Source organism: Pinus tabuliformis, chromosome 4_2, assembly GCF_031772625.1.
Source record: "Pinus tabuliformis cultivar Carrire ecotype Pingquan chromosome 4_2, CPIR1, whole genome shotgun sequence".
Classification (NCBI taxonomy): Eukaryota; Viridiplantae; Streptophyta; class Pinopsida; order Pinales; family Pinaceae; genus Pinus; species Pinus tabuliformis.
In genome coordinates, this window is record NC_142304.1 from 1,188,525,101 (window position 1) to 1,188,541,020 (window position 15,920).

Sequence of the window (15,920 nt, forward strand, 5' to 3'; positions counted from 1 at the left end):
AGGACTTGTCTCTTCATTTTGAATAGTATCGGCACGGCCATTCTGTTCATCTCTGGTTCCATCGGCACGAGCATTCTCCGCTTCTTGTCCTTGCAGCTGCGCTTTGAACTCCGAAACGCGGTGCTGGTAATAAGCATGATAAGGGTCGCTAGGGTTCAAGAAATTGAACTTGGCGTTGTTCTTTTCATTTGCCAAAATCCTCTTCTCGAACTCTGGGCCATTGCGAGCAACGAACTGTGCGGTCTTATCCACGATATTTCGAATGTCCGGCGGAGGATGGATGATTCCGATGGTTTTGGTGTGTGTGGCCATCGATGCAGGGGTTGATGACAGACTTAAGTTGCTGAGATTCTGAATTGTTCCATTATCTTTTGTATTGCCTTGGTTAGGAGATATAGATAGTGCTTGAAATTCTAGGTCCATCCCAAATTCAAACTCAATCTCTCTGGTTGTATCATTACCCTCTGATCTAGCAAGCTCCTCTTCTTCCAACAAAGTAACTTGATCATCCTCTTCTTGATCTATATCAGCTACATCAGAATCATTATCTTCATCATTTTCCTTTCGACTAACTTCTGCATATGAATTTTCTAAACGCTGAAATGCTTCTTGAATTTTACTAAAATTCTCCATGAATTCAGGACGTGAACGTAATGGCATATTGTGCGGCGAACTACGCTCAAAGACTTGCATAATTATATTGTGTGCCATGGCTCTGATAGCACTGAAGCATAAAAATTGCCACTGAAGCAAGAAAAACTAATAGCTTGGAAACTTGAATGTAAAAATACACACAGGTATTTGTAAATAATAATTTATTAATATATATAAAATGTATAAGTGGTGAATGTTACAATGAGGACCTACATTTATATACCTAAGCAGGTGTCCTTTCGTGGATGGGCATGTCTTTTAGACATGCCTTTTCACTTAACTTAACGACTATTTAACTTAATTAATATTTGATTATTTAATATTTACATTTATTTTATTTATTTACTTGTTATGAATTATATTCATAACAGAAGTCTGGCATAGCTAAACCGGTGCTTAGCACATTGCCTCTTTAAGATGTTCAAAGGCATTCATTGCTTCTGGAGTCCATGAAAATGCATCTTTCTTCAATAATGTTGTTAGAGGTGTTGCTATTCGCCCATAATCCTTAACAAACTTGCGATAATACCCTGTCAACTCGAGAAATCATCGCAGATGCTTTATGGATGTGGGGATTTTCCATTCCTTAATGGCTTTAATTTTGCTAGGGTCTACCTTCACACCTTCATGAGATACAATATGACCCAGATATTCCACCTCTTGTACTCCAAAGAAACATTCGGACCTTTTGCATATAATTGTTTCTCCTCCAATAGTTGAGCACCCTGTCAACATGTTGAACATGATCCTTCCAAGACTTACTATAGATTAGTATATCATCAAAAAATACTAACACAAATTTTCTAAGGATGGGTTTGAAAATGGAGTTCATCAAACCTTGAAATGTAGAAGGTGCATTGGTAAGGCCAAAAGGCATGACCAAAAATTCATAATGACCTCATGAGTTATAAATGATGTTTTTGGAATGTCATCAGTCTTCATTCTGATTTGATGATATCCTGAACGAAGATCCATCTTGGCGAAGTAAATAGATCCACGCAATTCATCCAATAATTCATCAATGACAGGAATGGGAAATTTATCTTTAATAGTGAGCTTGTTGAGCTCCCTATAATCCGGACATATGCACCATGACCCATCCTTCTTGTGCACCAATACTACTGGAGCAGAGAAAGAACTTTGACTAGGTTGAATTATACCAGCCTCTAGCATTTCTGCAACCATACGTTCAATTTCACTCTCTTGGGCATAGGGATATCTGTAAGGCCTGATGTTTGGAGGAACACTTCCTAGAATCAAATGAGTAGCATGATCATGATCACAAATAGGTGGGAGGCCTTTGGGAGTCTCAAATACTTTGGAATGATTGTCCAAGACTTTTTAAAGATCTGGAGAAATAGATGATTTCGATGTGGGGACCTCTAGCGAACATAATTGTGCAATTATGCCTCGTTGTTCTTTCTTTATAAGCTTTGTTATTCTGTTAGAGCTAATTATCTTTCCTGGTTTCCCTGTGATACCCCTTAATTCAACTTCCTTTGCTTCCGAAGAAAATTTCATGAACAGTTCTTGAAAATTAAAAGCTATTATACCCAAGGATTGTAGCCATTGGACTCCTAATACAACATCAGCACCACCCATTGGAATGGAAAGCATTGGGCTATTCAATACATATTCTCCCATGGATAGCTTGATATTATGGCACCTTCCAGAGCAATTTATGGTTCCTCCACTTGCAACCATCACTTGACACTCTGCTGCTGGATATAGGAAGCAATTCAATTCCTTGGCTATCTTACAATGAATAAAATTATGCATACTTCCCGAATCAATCAACACTATTACCTTTTTCTTCTTGATATGTCCCTCTATCTTGATAGTTTGAGGAGTGGTAATTCCGGCCAATGCATTACAAGATATGGTCGGATTCATTTCTTCTTTCTCTAGGGTTTGTTCCTGGTGTATATCCTCTTCTTTTGATGTTTCTTATTCATTTTCTTCCTCCTCTTCACAATCTATGTAAAATAATTTCTTCTCAACACACTTATGACCTTCAATGTATTTGCTATCACAACTGTAACAAAACCCTTTTGCTCTTTTTTCTTCTAATTGTTGTGGTGTCAACCTTGTAGGTTGTGGAAAGCAAAGGGCAACAACACTTCCATCTTTATAGTTGTAAGTGGTAGGCTTCCTTGTGGCCATAATTTTGCTTTCCATTTTTCTTGCCAACCTAAATGTCTTCTCTAATGAATCAAGTTCCCAAAGTCGAACCTCATGTTGGATGTTATCCTTTAAAGTCTCTATGAACACATCAATCATATGCTCCTCTGGAATATCTTTTACCCTTATATTCAATTTTTGGAAGTCCTCAATGTGCTCCATTATTGAACCCTTTTGTTTGAGATTTATCAATTGGCTAAAACAAAGTGTTTCTTTTTGTATCCTCATAATGTACTACCATTTCTTCCGTAAAAATTGCCCAAGTGACAATTTGTTTACGAGAGCAAAGCCATCGATACCATATAAACTGATTTGGTTCCAAATATAAAGTTGCAATGCGTACCTTTTGTGTGTTTTGCACATTATGGAGATCAAAATATTGCTCCATCTGTAGTATCCATGTTACAGGATCCTTGTCATCAAACTTCCTCATATCGATCTTTGGAACATGGTGGGTCTTCAATCCATTGTTAGAGTCTATGAAATCATGATTAACATTTCTTTTGTTCTCCTAATGAGTTTCCTTTACTACCCTTTCGCCATTAGTAAGCATTTCTTGTAGCAAATTTTTTAAATCTTCCATGTTGTCATTAAGTTTTTCTTCTATACCATCCATCTTAGCTTCCATGCCTGTTGTTGTCGCGCAGATTGGCACGACAACGCTCGGACCGGGGGCTGTCACTCTGATCCCCGATCCCTCCGTTTAAGCCTGTCTCCCGCGGCTAAGGCGGGTAGACCCTGTGAGGTGATGAGACCAACTGTCGACCAGTTGGTTGGGAGACACGAGATACGATGATAAAAGGGCTTGATGGATTTAGAGATTTAATTGCAGACCAGTGCCTTGTGGAGTCAATGTTTAAATGATTACTTGTTAAATGATATAGAGACATGAACCATGAACAGTAATCATCTATCATCGGCTAAATCATAATGCTCAAAACGATATCTGGCAACTGAAAATTTGAAAAGATGAATGCTTTAAAATACCACGAGAATTATAAACCATTAACCAGATATCGATTTTGCATCTCGGCTTGAAAACTTTAGATCTCAGCAATAAAGATATAACGTGAAAGCTCCTGAGACTTGCAAAAAATAATTTCCCACAAATTTTTTATTTTTTTAACATTTTTTAAATCTTTTTCCAATTTTTATTTTTCAATGTTATAAAAAATTAAAAATCCTAAAAGGTTAAAATTCTAAAACTAAATTCTAATTAAAAATAAAACTAAAAAATATATTTTTTCATTTTTCATTTTTTATTTAAAAATCAAAAAAATTAAAATTGAAATCTAATTAACGCAAAATCAAAAAAAAAATCTAAGATCTAACTAACATTAAAAACTAACACATGAAATAAAATTAACTAAACAAAAACTAAAATACAAAACACATTTTTTTTTATGATTTTTTTATTTTTTTATTTTTATTTTTTTATTTTTTATTTTTTAAATTCAAAATTAAAAAATATAAAACTAAAGCTAAAGAACTTAAACCAAATCTAAATCTAAATATAAACTATAACCTAAATCCAAATGAAAATTAAATATGAAAAATAAAATAAACCTACGCTGGCCTTTCAATATACATATTATTTTTTTTTTTGAATGAATTTATATTCAAACGCAAAGATTGAAATCTAAAAAAAAAATAAATCGAAACTACATATGAACCCGATGCTAAAGCGAACTAAAACGTAAGCGCATAAATGAATATAACAATCCACTGTGCATAACGTGATACCCTACGGCGACTGAGAGTAAGAAAACAAAAACCGCAGGCGGAGAAAAAAATTTACGATTCAGGCGCATTGACAGAATGCGGGTTTCAGAGACACACAAATTTTAGCGGGGATTGAAGAAATTTCGAAGCCGATTGGGAGTTTACCTTAGCAATACGTTACCTGAGCGATGGAATTCGATTTCTTTGTGTATTTGCAGGTGTATTGACAGGGGGACGGTGCAGTTGAAAATCAAATCTGAAACTGGCGTGAGGTGCATATTTAAAAAGCGGAGATATGATGAATACGATGACGCGTTGATGCACTGGCATTCACGTAGGAAAGCTCTCAGTTTATCACGTATCCAGAAATCTCCTCACAGCAAACTTGAATTTTGATCAGGCCACGTGAAACGAGAGGAGCAATTCATGATTCGAGCTTTATTCATGCCTGTCACGCTTTGACATCTGCGTGCTTCTTCCAGATCCGCGGGATTTATAGATGGCTTTGGAAACACTCACGTCTGGGATGATTTGAACCACGCAGAACGCACCTTTTCACGTTTGGCTCTCACGTTGGCACAATATGTTTCAGCAGCAATCGGAAGCAAACTTGATCTGCCAATAAATTTGTCCCTGCAATTGCATGGAAACAAGACCCTGATGAAATATGCCTCAGACCCAAAACTGAAAACCCTAATCAAATCTTCAGAAGAAACCCTAATGAAAACTGCCAAAAAATAAACTTGAAACCCTAGAACAGAAAATCTGAAACCCTAAGACAGCTAATTAATTTACAAATTTGGCCCCTTCACAGCCAGATTTAACAATAAGAACAGGAAAATTTTAAGGAAAAGAAATTTCAGATTGTCACTGTGAAAAAACTTCAAAAATTCTCTCATGCAGATCAGAAAAATAAAACCGAATAATAGACCCAGGATTGAATCCACTGGGCTCAGCAGAAAATGCTTGTGGGAGTTGGCTGGTTCAGCCGAGAACTTCCCCTAACGCCCACCAAATCCTCTTCAACAAGGGTTTTTCTGCACAGCTCAGAAACAACCATCAGTAAGAGGGCAAGAATGCTGCTAGATTTCAGGAAGTAATGGAGATACCTGCCATTACTTCAGAAAACCTACAACATTCAGACCCTAGCACGTGAGCAAGATACCTGTACTCACAATGCTCTGAAAACCAGCTACTATCAATGACTGAAAATAAAATATGCAGAAACTATAACAATCTCACAGCATTTTAAGAGAGTAACACCAGCAAGATATGGACCCCAAAGTCTTCTTTATTAACCAGAAACAAATTTACAAGAGAGCTTCTTCAGTCTTTGACTCACAGATCAGATGAATCTGAAATGACCACCTAAGACTATATAAAGGAAATGATCTCAACGGCTAGTTCGAATGATCCATGTAGAAATGATCTCGACCGTTGATGATGATCAAGACATCTCTTGATCTCATCCGTCGATTTATTCACTTAAAATATTATTATTTTTTAAATTTTTAAATTTTTAAATTTTTTATTATTTTTTATTTATTTCATTTTTAAAATTTTTAAATTTTTAAATTTTTTATTATTTTTTATTAAATTTTTAAATTTTTTATTATTTATTATTTTATTTTATTTTTTAAATTTTTAAATTTTTTATTTTTTATTATTTTTTATTAAATTTTTAAATTTTTTTATTATTTATTTTATTTTTTAAATTTTTAAATTTTTAAATTTTTTAAAAAAAATTTATTTTTTAAATTTTTTTTAAATTTCTTAATTTTTATTTATTTTATTATTTTATTTCATTTTTTAAATGGATCATCGAACTAAGCCATTGGAAACATCACCCAGGACCTAGGACTTAGGACTCACGAGGGGATTTAAAACATTTTCAACCCTCAAGACACATTTCATGATGACTTTTACAACTTACATCTCAAGGGGACAAGCCCACTTAACACAGACCCTCATAAATCACCCAGTTCTGCGACACAACTATAATCTAGCATATTAACACACTAGGATTCTCCTAAAGTTCTAATGACAAAATCCATCCCGGCTTTGGGGTCAGGTTTGAAGGAAAACTCTGCCGATCCATGGATCGGTGAGACGAAAAACCTTCCGGGACGTAGATTACCACTAGAAAATTAGGTCCACCTAGGCAATACACATACACGACTCATGTCTGCTAAGATTATTTACAATTCATACATGCAGACTGGGTTTACAATCAAAATGATCAAGCTGCTGATGACTGCAGGATGGCACGGAAACGCTGATCAGGTGCTGCCCCTTCTTGCAAAGAAGGGGGTGTACTGCATGGGTAGTTGACCAGTAGAGGTCAACATCTGGCTCTACTTGGGGACACGTTGCTGCTCTGTAGGAATGTGAGAATCCAGAATCTGCATCCATACAACACACAACAAAATATAAGTAGCGTCCATCCAAAAATCAGCATATACATTAAGCACAAGAAAGATAAAAGCTCTTCATTTATTAACTATCTAAAGCAGAAACGAAAATGCGGAAAAAAACAAGGAGTAGGGTTAGAAATACGATACAAAGGATGCCCTACGGCATCAGATGTGTTCAATATAGTGCATACTGAGCATTTGCCTGCATTCAGGCAAATCTGTCGGCTGCTTGTCGGATGTGCCATGTCCAATTTTGCATATGGTAGGACTCTTTCCTATCCGAAAATCAAGCTGCTCACGGCCGTCTGATGCATCAAATCTTCTTCTTATTTTCTTTCTCTTACGTTTTTTCTTTCTGGCAGGTTGAATTACTGATGACCTGGAACTTTCTGTTTCAAAACTATCAGATGAAGTATGCGTGATATGTCTTTCTTTAGCCCGCATCTGATCTTTATCATTCTTAAGTCTGTCTGGATCACCTTCAATCAACCATCTTTCAATCGAATCAATAACCTCCTCATAATAAGATGGAGCTTGTTGCAGCAAATGAGAAGGCTCCTGATTTGTTGGTGTCACCTGGTTTCTTTCATCTTCCAATTGCTGAAAACTTTGAACCTGTATTCTAATGGCATCCATCTGACTAGAGTGTTCAACCTTTGTAGCACTGATTTGTCTGGCATGGTGTTCTTGCATGTCTTTTATTACTTTAACATTCTTTTCCTTTATGTCCATCAAGCAATGCTGCATAAAATTTATTTCTTCTTTATGATTCGCTTGCATGTCAGCCACTTGATTATTATGATTGAACGTCATGATAGTCATTTCCTCATCCATAGTTAATAACTTGTTTTGCATAGAGTCAATTTCCTTATCATGATCAGCTTTCATGGTCACCATATTTTCCTCTAAGACTGACAACCTGCTTTGCATGATTCTAATTTCTGTTTCATAATTAGTTTTTATGGCCTCAATTTCTTTAGCATGGTGACTTTGCGTGACCTCAATCTCCCTGTTACGTTTTTCCAGATGGGTGCATAAAGTTTTCACATCATTGACATAATTAGTTTGATTGATTTCCATATTTCTCACCAGCATCATTAGGTCTCGTATAATTTGCTTTTGCTCTTCTTTTTCATTGTCATTTGTCCCTGATTTTTCACTATCATGAACTTGATCTGCAATATTTTCGGTGGATGACACATTCTGACATGATGAATCGTCTTGGGATCTTTCAGCTGGACCTCTTATCAAATTACTTTCATTCTGTTGCACAATTTTAGAGGTAGAAGGCAAGCTGTTTGGACTATCATATCTATCTTTAAAAGCATTGAGAATGTCTTGTAAAGAAGTGAAGAAATCATTAGGAAAATTATTAAACCAATTCAAGGCATCACCCTCTAAAGAATGGACAAATAGACGCATCTTGAAATCTTCATGATTATATTGAGGAAATCTACAATATAAGATCATTACACAAGTAAACCTGTTTAAATGCTGTTCAACAGTGACCGAATCACCACCCGAGAACTTAAATAATTTACCAACGGCCTCTTTCGGAAGATCATGGAGATTATCAGTAAAATGACATGGTTTAAATGAATAATCCATGATGAACAATGAAGGATCAAATGGATGATAGAAAGAGATTTCTGCTCAAGAAAATTAAGAGATGAGAGAAGTGGAGTCGCCACTTGAACAATGAATCTGATTCTAGGATCCAAAAAGTAACCACAAGCAGATATGAGGAAAGCTTCTTGTCTGGGGAAAATGAGAAAGTGGAGTCGCCACCCAAACAAAAAACAGACCGAAGAGATGCTACTGATATGGCGAAAAATAAAGCAATAAAAGATCCAAATGATAACCCAAAAGGTTGAATTTGCCAGCTCAAAATGAGAGATGAGAGAGATGATAAGGTGAATGTCGATGAAACTCCAGGAACAGAAAAACTCTATCCCCGGCAACGGCGCCAAAAAATGTTGGCGTTGCCGGCTCAAATGAATGATAAAAAGATGAATGATGAATGATGAAAAGTCGTTGAAACACCAAGGACAGAAAAACTCTATCCCCGGCAACGGCACCAAAAAATGTTGGCGTTGCCGGGCCAGATGAAAAGATAAAAAAGAGAAGGATGATTGTCGTTGAAACACCGAGAACAAAGTGTCCCCGGCAACGGCGCCAAAAAATGTTGTCGCGCAGATTGGCACGACAACGCTCGGACCGGGGGCTGTCACTCTGATCCCCGATCCCTCCGTTTAAGCCTGTCTCCCGCGGCTAAGGGGGGTAGACCCTGTGAGGTGATGAGACCAACTGTCGACCAGTTGGTTGGGAGACACGAGATACGATGATAAAAGGGCTTGATGGATTTAGAGATTTAATTGCAGACCAGTGCCTTGTGGAGTCAATGTTTAAATGATTACTTGTTAAATGATATAGAGACATGAACCATGAACAGTAATCATCTATCATCGGCTAAATCATAATGCTCAAAACGATATCTGGCAACTGAAAATTTGAAAAGATGAATGCTTTAAAATACCACGAGAATTATAAACCATTAACCAGATATCGATTTTGCATCTCGGCTTGAAAACTTTAGATCTCAGCAATAAAGATATAACGTGAAAGCTCCTGAGACTTGCAAAAAATAATTTCCCACAAATTTTTTATTTTTTTAACATTTTTTAAATCTTTTTTCAATTTTTATTTTTCAATGTTATAAAAAATTAAAAATCCTAAAAGGTTAAAATTCTAAAACTAAATTCTAATTAAAAATAAAACTAAAAAATATATTTTTTCATTTTTCATTTTTTATTTAAAAATCAAAAAAATTAAAATTGAAATCTAATTAACGCAAAATCAAAAAAAAAATCTAAGATCTAACTAACATTAAAAACTAACACATGAAATAAAATTAACTAAACAAAAACTAAAATACAAAACACATTTTTTTTTATGATTTTTTTATTTTTTTATTTTTATTTTTTTATTTTTTATTTTTTAAATTCAAAATTAAAAAATATAAAACTAAAGCTAAAGAACTTAAACCAAATCTAAATCTAAATATAAACTATAACCTAAATCCAAATGAAAATTAAATATGAAAAATAAAATAAACCTACGCTGGCCTTTCAATATACATATTATTTTTTTTTTTGAATGAATTTATATTCAAACGCAAAGATTGAAATCTAAAAAAAAAATAAATCGAAACTACATATGAACCCGATGCTAAAGCGAACTAAAACGTAAGCGCATAAATGAATATAACAATCCACTGTGCATAACGTGATACCCTACGGCGACTGAGAGTAAGAAAACAAAAACCGCAGGCGGAGAAAAAAATTTACGATTCAGGCGCATTGACAGAATGCGGGTTTCAGAGACACACAAATTTTAGCGGGGATTGAAGAAATTTCGAAGCCGATTGGGAGTTTACCTTAGCAATACGTTACCTGAGCGATGGAATTCGATTTCTTTGTGTATTTGCAGGTGTATTGACAGGGGGACGGTGCAGTTGAAAATCAAATCTGAAACTGGCGTGAGGTGCATATTTAAAAAGCGGAGATATGATGAATACGATGACGCGTTGATGCACTGGCATTCACGTAGGAAAGCTCTCAGTTTATCACGTATCCAGAAATCTCCTCACAGCAAACTTGAATTTTGATCAGGCCACGTGAAACGAGAGGAGCAATTCATGATTCGAGCTTTATTCATGCCTGTCACGCTTTAACATCTGCGTGCTTCTTCCAGATCCGCGGGATTTATAGATGGCTTTGGAAACACTCACGTCTGGGATGATTTGAACCACGCAGAACGCACCTTTTCACGTTTGGCTCTCACGTTGGCACAATATGTTTCAGCAGCAATCGGAAGCAAACTTGATCTGCCAATAAATTTGTCCCTGCAATTGCATGGAAACAAGACCCTGATGAAATATGCCTCAGACCCAAAACTGAAAACCCTAATCAAATCTTCAGAAGAAACCCTAATGAAAACTGCCAAAAAATAAACTTGAAACCCTAGAACAGAAAATCTGAAACCCTAAGACAGCTAATTAATTTACAAATTTGGCCCCTTCACAGCCAGATTTAACAATAAGAACAGGAAAATTTTAAGGAAAAGAAATTTCAGATTGTCACTGTGAAAAAACTTCAAAAATTCTCTCATGCAGATCAGAAAAATAAAACCGAATAATAGACCCAGGATTGAATCCACTGGGCTCAGCAGAAAATGCTTGTGGGAGTTGGCTGGTTCAGCCGAGAACTTCCCCTAACGCCCACCAAATCCTCTTCAACAAGGGTTTTTCTGCACAGCTCAGAAACAACCATCAGTAAGAGGGCAAGAATGCTGCTAGATTTCAGGAAGTAATGGAGATACCTGCCATTACTTCAGAAAACCTACAACATTCAGACCCTAGCACGTGAGCAAGATACCTGTACTCACAATGCTCTGAAAACCAGCTACTATCAATGACTGAAAATAAAATATGCAGAAACTATAACAATCTCACAGCATTTTAAGAGAGTAACACCAGCAAGATATGGACCCCAAAGTCTTCTTTATTAACCAGAAACAAATTTACAAGAGAGCTTCTTCAGTCTTTGACTCACAGATCAGATGAATCTGAAATGACCACCTAAGACTATATAAAGGAAATGATCTCAACGGCTAGTTCAAATGATCCATGTAGAAATGATCTCGACCGTTGATGATGATCAAGACATCTCTTGATCTCATCCGTCGATTTATTCACTTAAAATATTATTATTTTTTAAATTTTTAAATTTTTAAATTTTTTATTATTTTTTATTTATTTCATTTTTAAAATTTTTAAATTTTTAAATTTTTTTATTATTTTTTATTAAATTTTTAAATTTTTTATTATTTATTATTTTATTTTATTTTTTAAATTTTTAAATTTTTTATTTTTTATTATTTTTTATTAAATTTTTAAATTTTTTTATTATTTATTTTATTTTTTAAATTTTTAAATTTTTAAATTTTTTAAAAAAAATTTATTTTTTAAATTTTTTTTAAATTTCTTAATTTTTATTTATTTTATTATTTTATTTCATTTTTTAAATGGATCATCGAACTAAGCCATTGGAAACATCACCCAGGACCTAGGACTTAGGACTCACGAGGGGATTTAAAACATTTTCAACCCTCAAGACACATTTCATGATGACTTTTACAACTTACATCTCAAGGGGACAAGCCCACTTAACACAGACCCTCATAAATCACCCAGTTCTGCGACACAACTATAATCTAGCATATTAACACACTAGGATTCTCCTAAAGTTCTAATGACAAAATCCATCCCGGCTTTGGGGTCAGGTTTGAAGGAAAACTCTGCCGATCCATGGATCGGTGAGACGAAAAACCTTCCGGGACGTAGATTACCACTAGAAAATTAGGTCCACCTAGGCAATACACATACACGACTCATGTCTGCTAAGATTATTTACAATTCATACATGCAGACTGGGTTTACAATCAAAATGATCAAGCTGCTGATGACTGCAGGATGGCACGGAAACGCTGATCAGGTGCTGCCCCTTCTTGCAAAGAAGGGGGTGTGCTGCATGGGTAGTTGACCAGTAGAGGTCAACACCTGTCTTCAAATCTTCCATGTTGCCTTTAAATTTTTCTTCTATAACATCCATCTTAGCTTCCACGCCATCCATCTTAGCTTCCACGCCTTTCTTTAAACTATCTGTTGTCGCACGGATTGACACGACAACGCTCAGACCGGGGGCTGTCACTCTGATCCCCGATCCCTCCGTTTAAGCCTGTCTCCCGTGGCTAAGGGGGGTAGTCCCTGTGAGGTGATGAGACCAACTGTCGACCAGTTGGTTGGGAGACACGAGATACGACATAAAAAGCACTAAAATTATTTGATTAATTGAGCAGACCAGTGCCTTAAGAGATTATTGTTAAAATGATTACTTGTTAGATATAGAAAAATAAACCGTGAACAACAATCATTTGTCATCAAAAGGTATCAGCGAAATCACATAACCAAACGATATCCAGCGACTGAGAATTTTTGAAAAAAAGATAAATGCTTTAAACCACCACGAGAATCCTAGACCATTAACTAGATATCATATTCGCATCTTGACTTGAAAAATTCAGATCTTAAGATATAACATGAAAAACAACTGAAACTGGCAAAAATGATTTTCCAAATTTTTTATGTGATAAAATGAAACCTAAAAACCCTAAACCCTGATAAAAACTGCATAAAGCAAAAAATTTGAAACCCTAGATCAGAGAAAATTGAAACCCTAAGACAACTGATTAATTTACAGATTTGGCCCCTTAACAGCCAGATTCAGCAATAAGAACGGAAATATTTTAACGAAACGAAAATTTCAGATTTGTCACTGTGAAGAACTTCAGAAAATTTCTCATGCAAATCAAATAAATAAACCGAATGATAGACCCAGGATCAAATCCAACTGGGCTCAGCAAAAAATGCTTGCGGGAGTTGGCTGGTTCAGCTGAGAACTTCCCCGAACGCCCACAAAATTCCTTCAGAAAATGTTTTCTGCACAGCTCAAAACAACCGTCAACAAAGAGGGCAAAAATGCTGCTAGATCTCAAACAGTAATGGAGATACCTGCCATTACTTCAGAAACCCTAACAGCACCCAAACCCCAGCAAGTGAACAAGATACCTGTGCTCACAATACTCTATAAGAAGCTAATATTAATGGCTGAAAATAACATATGCAAAAAATGAAATGATCTCACAGCATTCCAAGATAGTAACACCAGCAAGATATGGACCCCAAAGTCTTCCTTTATTAACCAGAAACAGATTTACAAGAGAGCTTCTTCAGTCTTAGACTCACAGATCAGATGATCTCAAATGACTCCCTAAGACCCTATATAAAGGAAATGATCCTAACGGCTAGTTTTGGGTGATCCATGTAGAACTGATCTCGACCGTTGATGAGGATCAAGACATCTCTTGATCTCATCCGTCGATTTATTAACTTAAAATATTATTATTTTATTAGTTAGGGTTTTTGCTTCATTTTTTAATTTTTTATTATTTTATTATTTTTATTCATTTTTTTTTAATTTTTAATTCATCTTAAGATGGATCATCAAACTAAGCCGTTGGGAACATCACCTAGGACCTAGGACCTAGGACTCATGAGGGGATTTACAACATTTTCAACCCTCAAGATACATTTCATCATGATTTTTTACAATTTACATCTCAAAGGGATGAACCCACTTAATACGGACCCTCACAAAACACCCAGCTCTGCGACACAACGATAATCTAGCAGATCAACACACTAGGATTCTCCTAAAGTTCTAATGACAAAATCAATCCTGGCTTTGGGGTCAGGTTTGAAGGAAAACTCTGCCGATCCGTGGATCGGTGAGACAAAAAACCTTCCGGGACGTAGATTATCATCAGAAAGTTAGGTCCACCTAGGCAAATTACATACATGACTTCATGTCTGCTAAGATTATTTACAGTTAATACATGCAGACTGGGTTTACAATCAGAAAGATCAAACTGCTGATGATGGCAGGATGGCACGGACATGCTGATCAGGTGCTGCTTCTTCTTGTCAAGAAAAGACGGGGTGCACTGCATGGGTAGTTGACCAGTAGGGGTCAACATCTGGCTCTACTTGGGGACACGTTGTTGCTTGCAGCAATGTGAGAATCCAGAATCTGCATCCATACAACACAAAAATAAGTAGCGTCCATCCCAAAAAATCAGCATATTCATTAAGGACAGGAAAAACGAAAGCTCTTCATTTATTAACTATCTAAGGCAAAAATAAAAATGCGGAAAAACAAGGAGTAGGGTTAGGAATACGATACAAAGGATGCCCTGGGGCATCAGACGTGTTCAATATAGTGCATACTGAGCATTTGCCTGCTTTCAGGCAAATCTGTCGGCTGCTTGTCGGATGTACCATGTCCAATTTTGCATATGGTAGGACTCCTTCCTATCCGAAAATCAAGCTGCTCACGGCCGTCTGATGCATCAAATCTTCGTCTAATCTTCTTCCTCTTGCGCTTCTTCTTTCTGGCAGGATGAATTACTGATGATCTGGAACTTTCTGTTTCAAAACTATCAGATGAAGTATACATGATATGTCTTTCTTTAGCCCGCATCTGATCTTTATCATTCTTAAGTCTGTCCGGATCACCTTCAATTAACCATCTTTCAATCGAATCAACAACCTCCTCATAATAAGATGGATCTTGTTGCAGCACATGAGAAGGCTCCTGATCTATTAATGTCACCTGGTTTCTTTCATCTTCCAATTGCTGAAACCTTTGAACCTCTATTCTAAATGCATCTATCTGACTAGAGTGTTCAACCTTTACAACACTAATTTGTCTGGCATGGTGCTCTTGCATGTCTTTTATTACTTTATCACTCACTTCCTTTATGTCCATCAAGCAATGCTGCATAAAATCTATTTCTTCTTTATGATTTGCTTGTATGTCAGCCACTTGATTATTATGATTGAAAGTCATGATGGTCATTTCCTCATCCATGGTTAAAAGCTTATTTTGCATAGAGTCAATTTCCCTATCATGATCAGTTTTCATGGTCACCATATTTTCCTCTAAGACTGACATCTTGCTATGCATGATTCTAATTTCTGTTTCATAATTAGTTTTTATGGCCTCAATTTCCTTAGCATGCTGATTTTGTGTGACCTCCAACTCCCTATTACGCTTTTCTAGGTGGGTGCATAAAGTTTTGACATCATTGATAAGACTAGTTTGATTGCTTTCCATATTTCTTACCAGCATCATTAGATCTTGTATAATTTGCTTTTGTTCTTCCCTTTCACTATTATTTGTCCCTGATTTTCCACTATGATGATCTGCAATATTTCCGGTTGATGACACATTCTGATCTTGAAATCTTTCTTCAACAGCTGAATTACTT

General features: G+C 35.9%; 1 protein-coding gene across 1 annotated transcript in view; it reads right to left on the bottom strand.

Annotated features, from left to right (window-relative positions):
- Positions 1-15,920, bottom strand: part of LOC149173927 (uncharacterized) — a 374,409-nt gene that overhangs the window by 257,953 nt on the left and 100,536 nt on the right. The gene's annotated exons all lie outside the window — the stretch shown is intronic.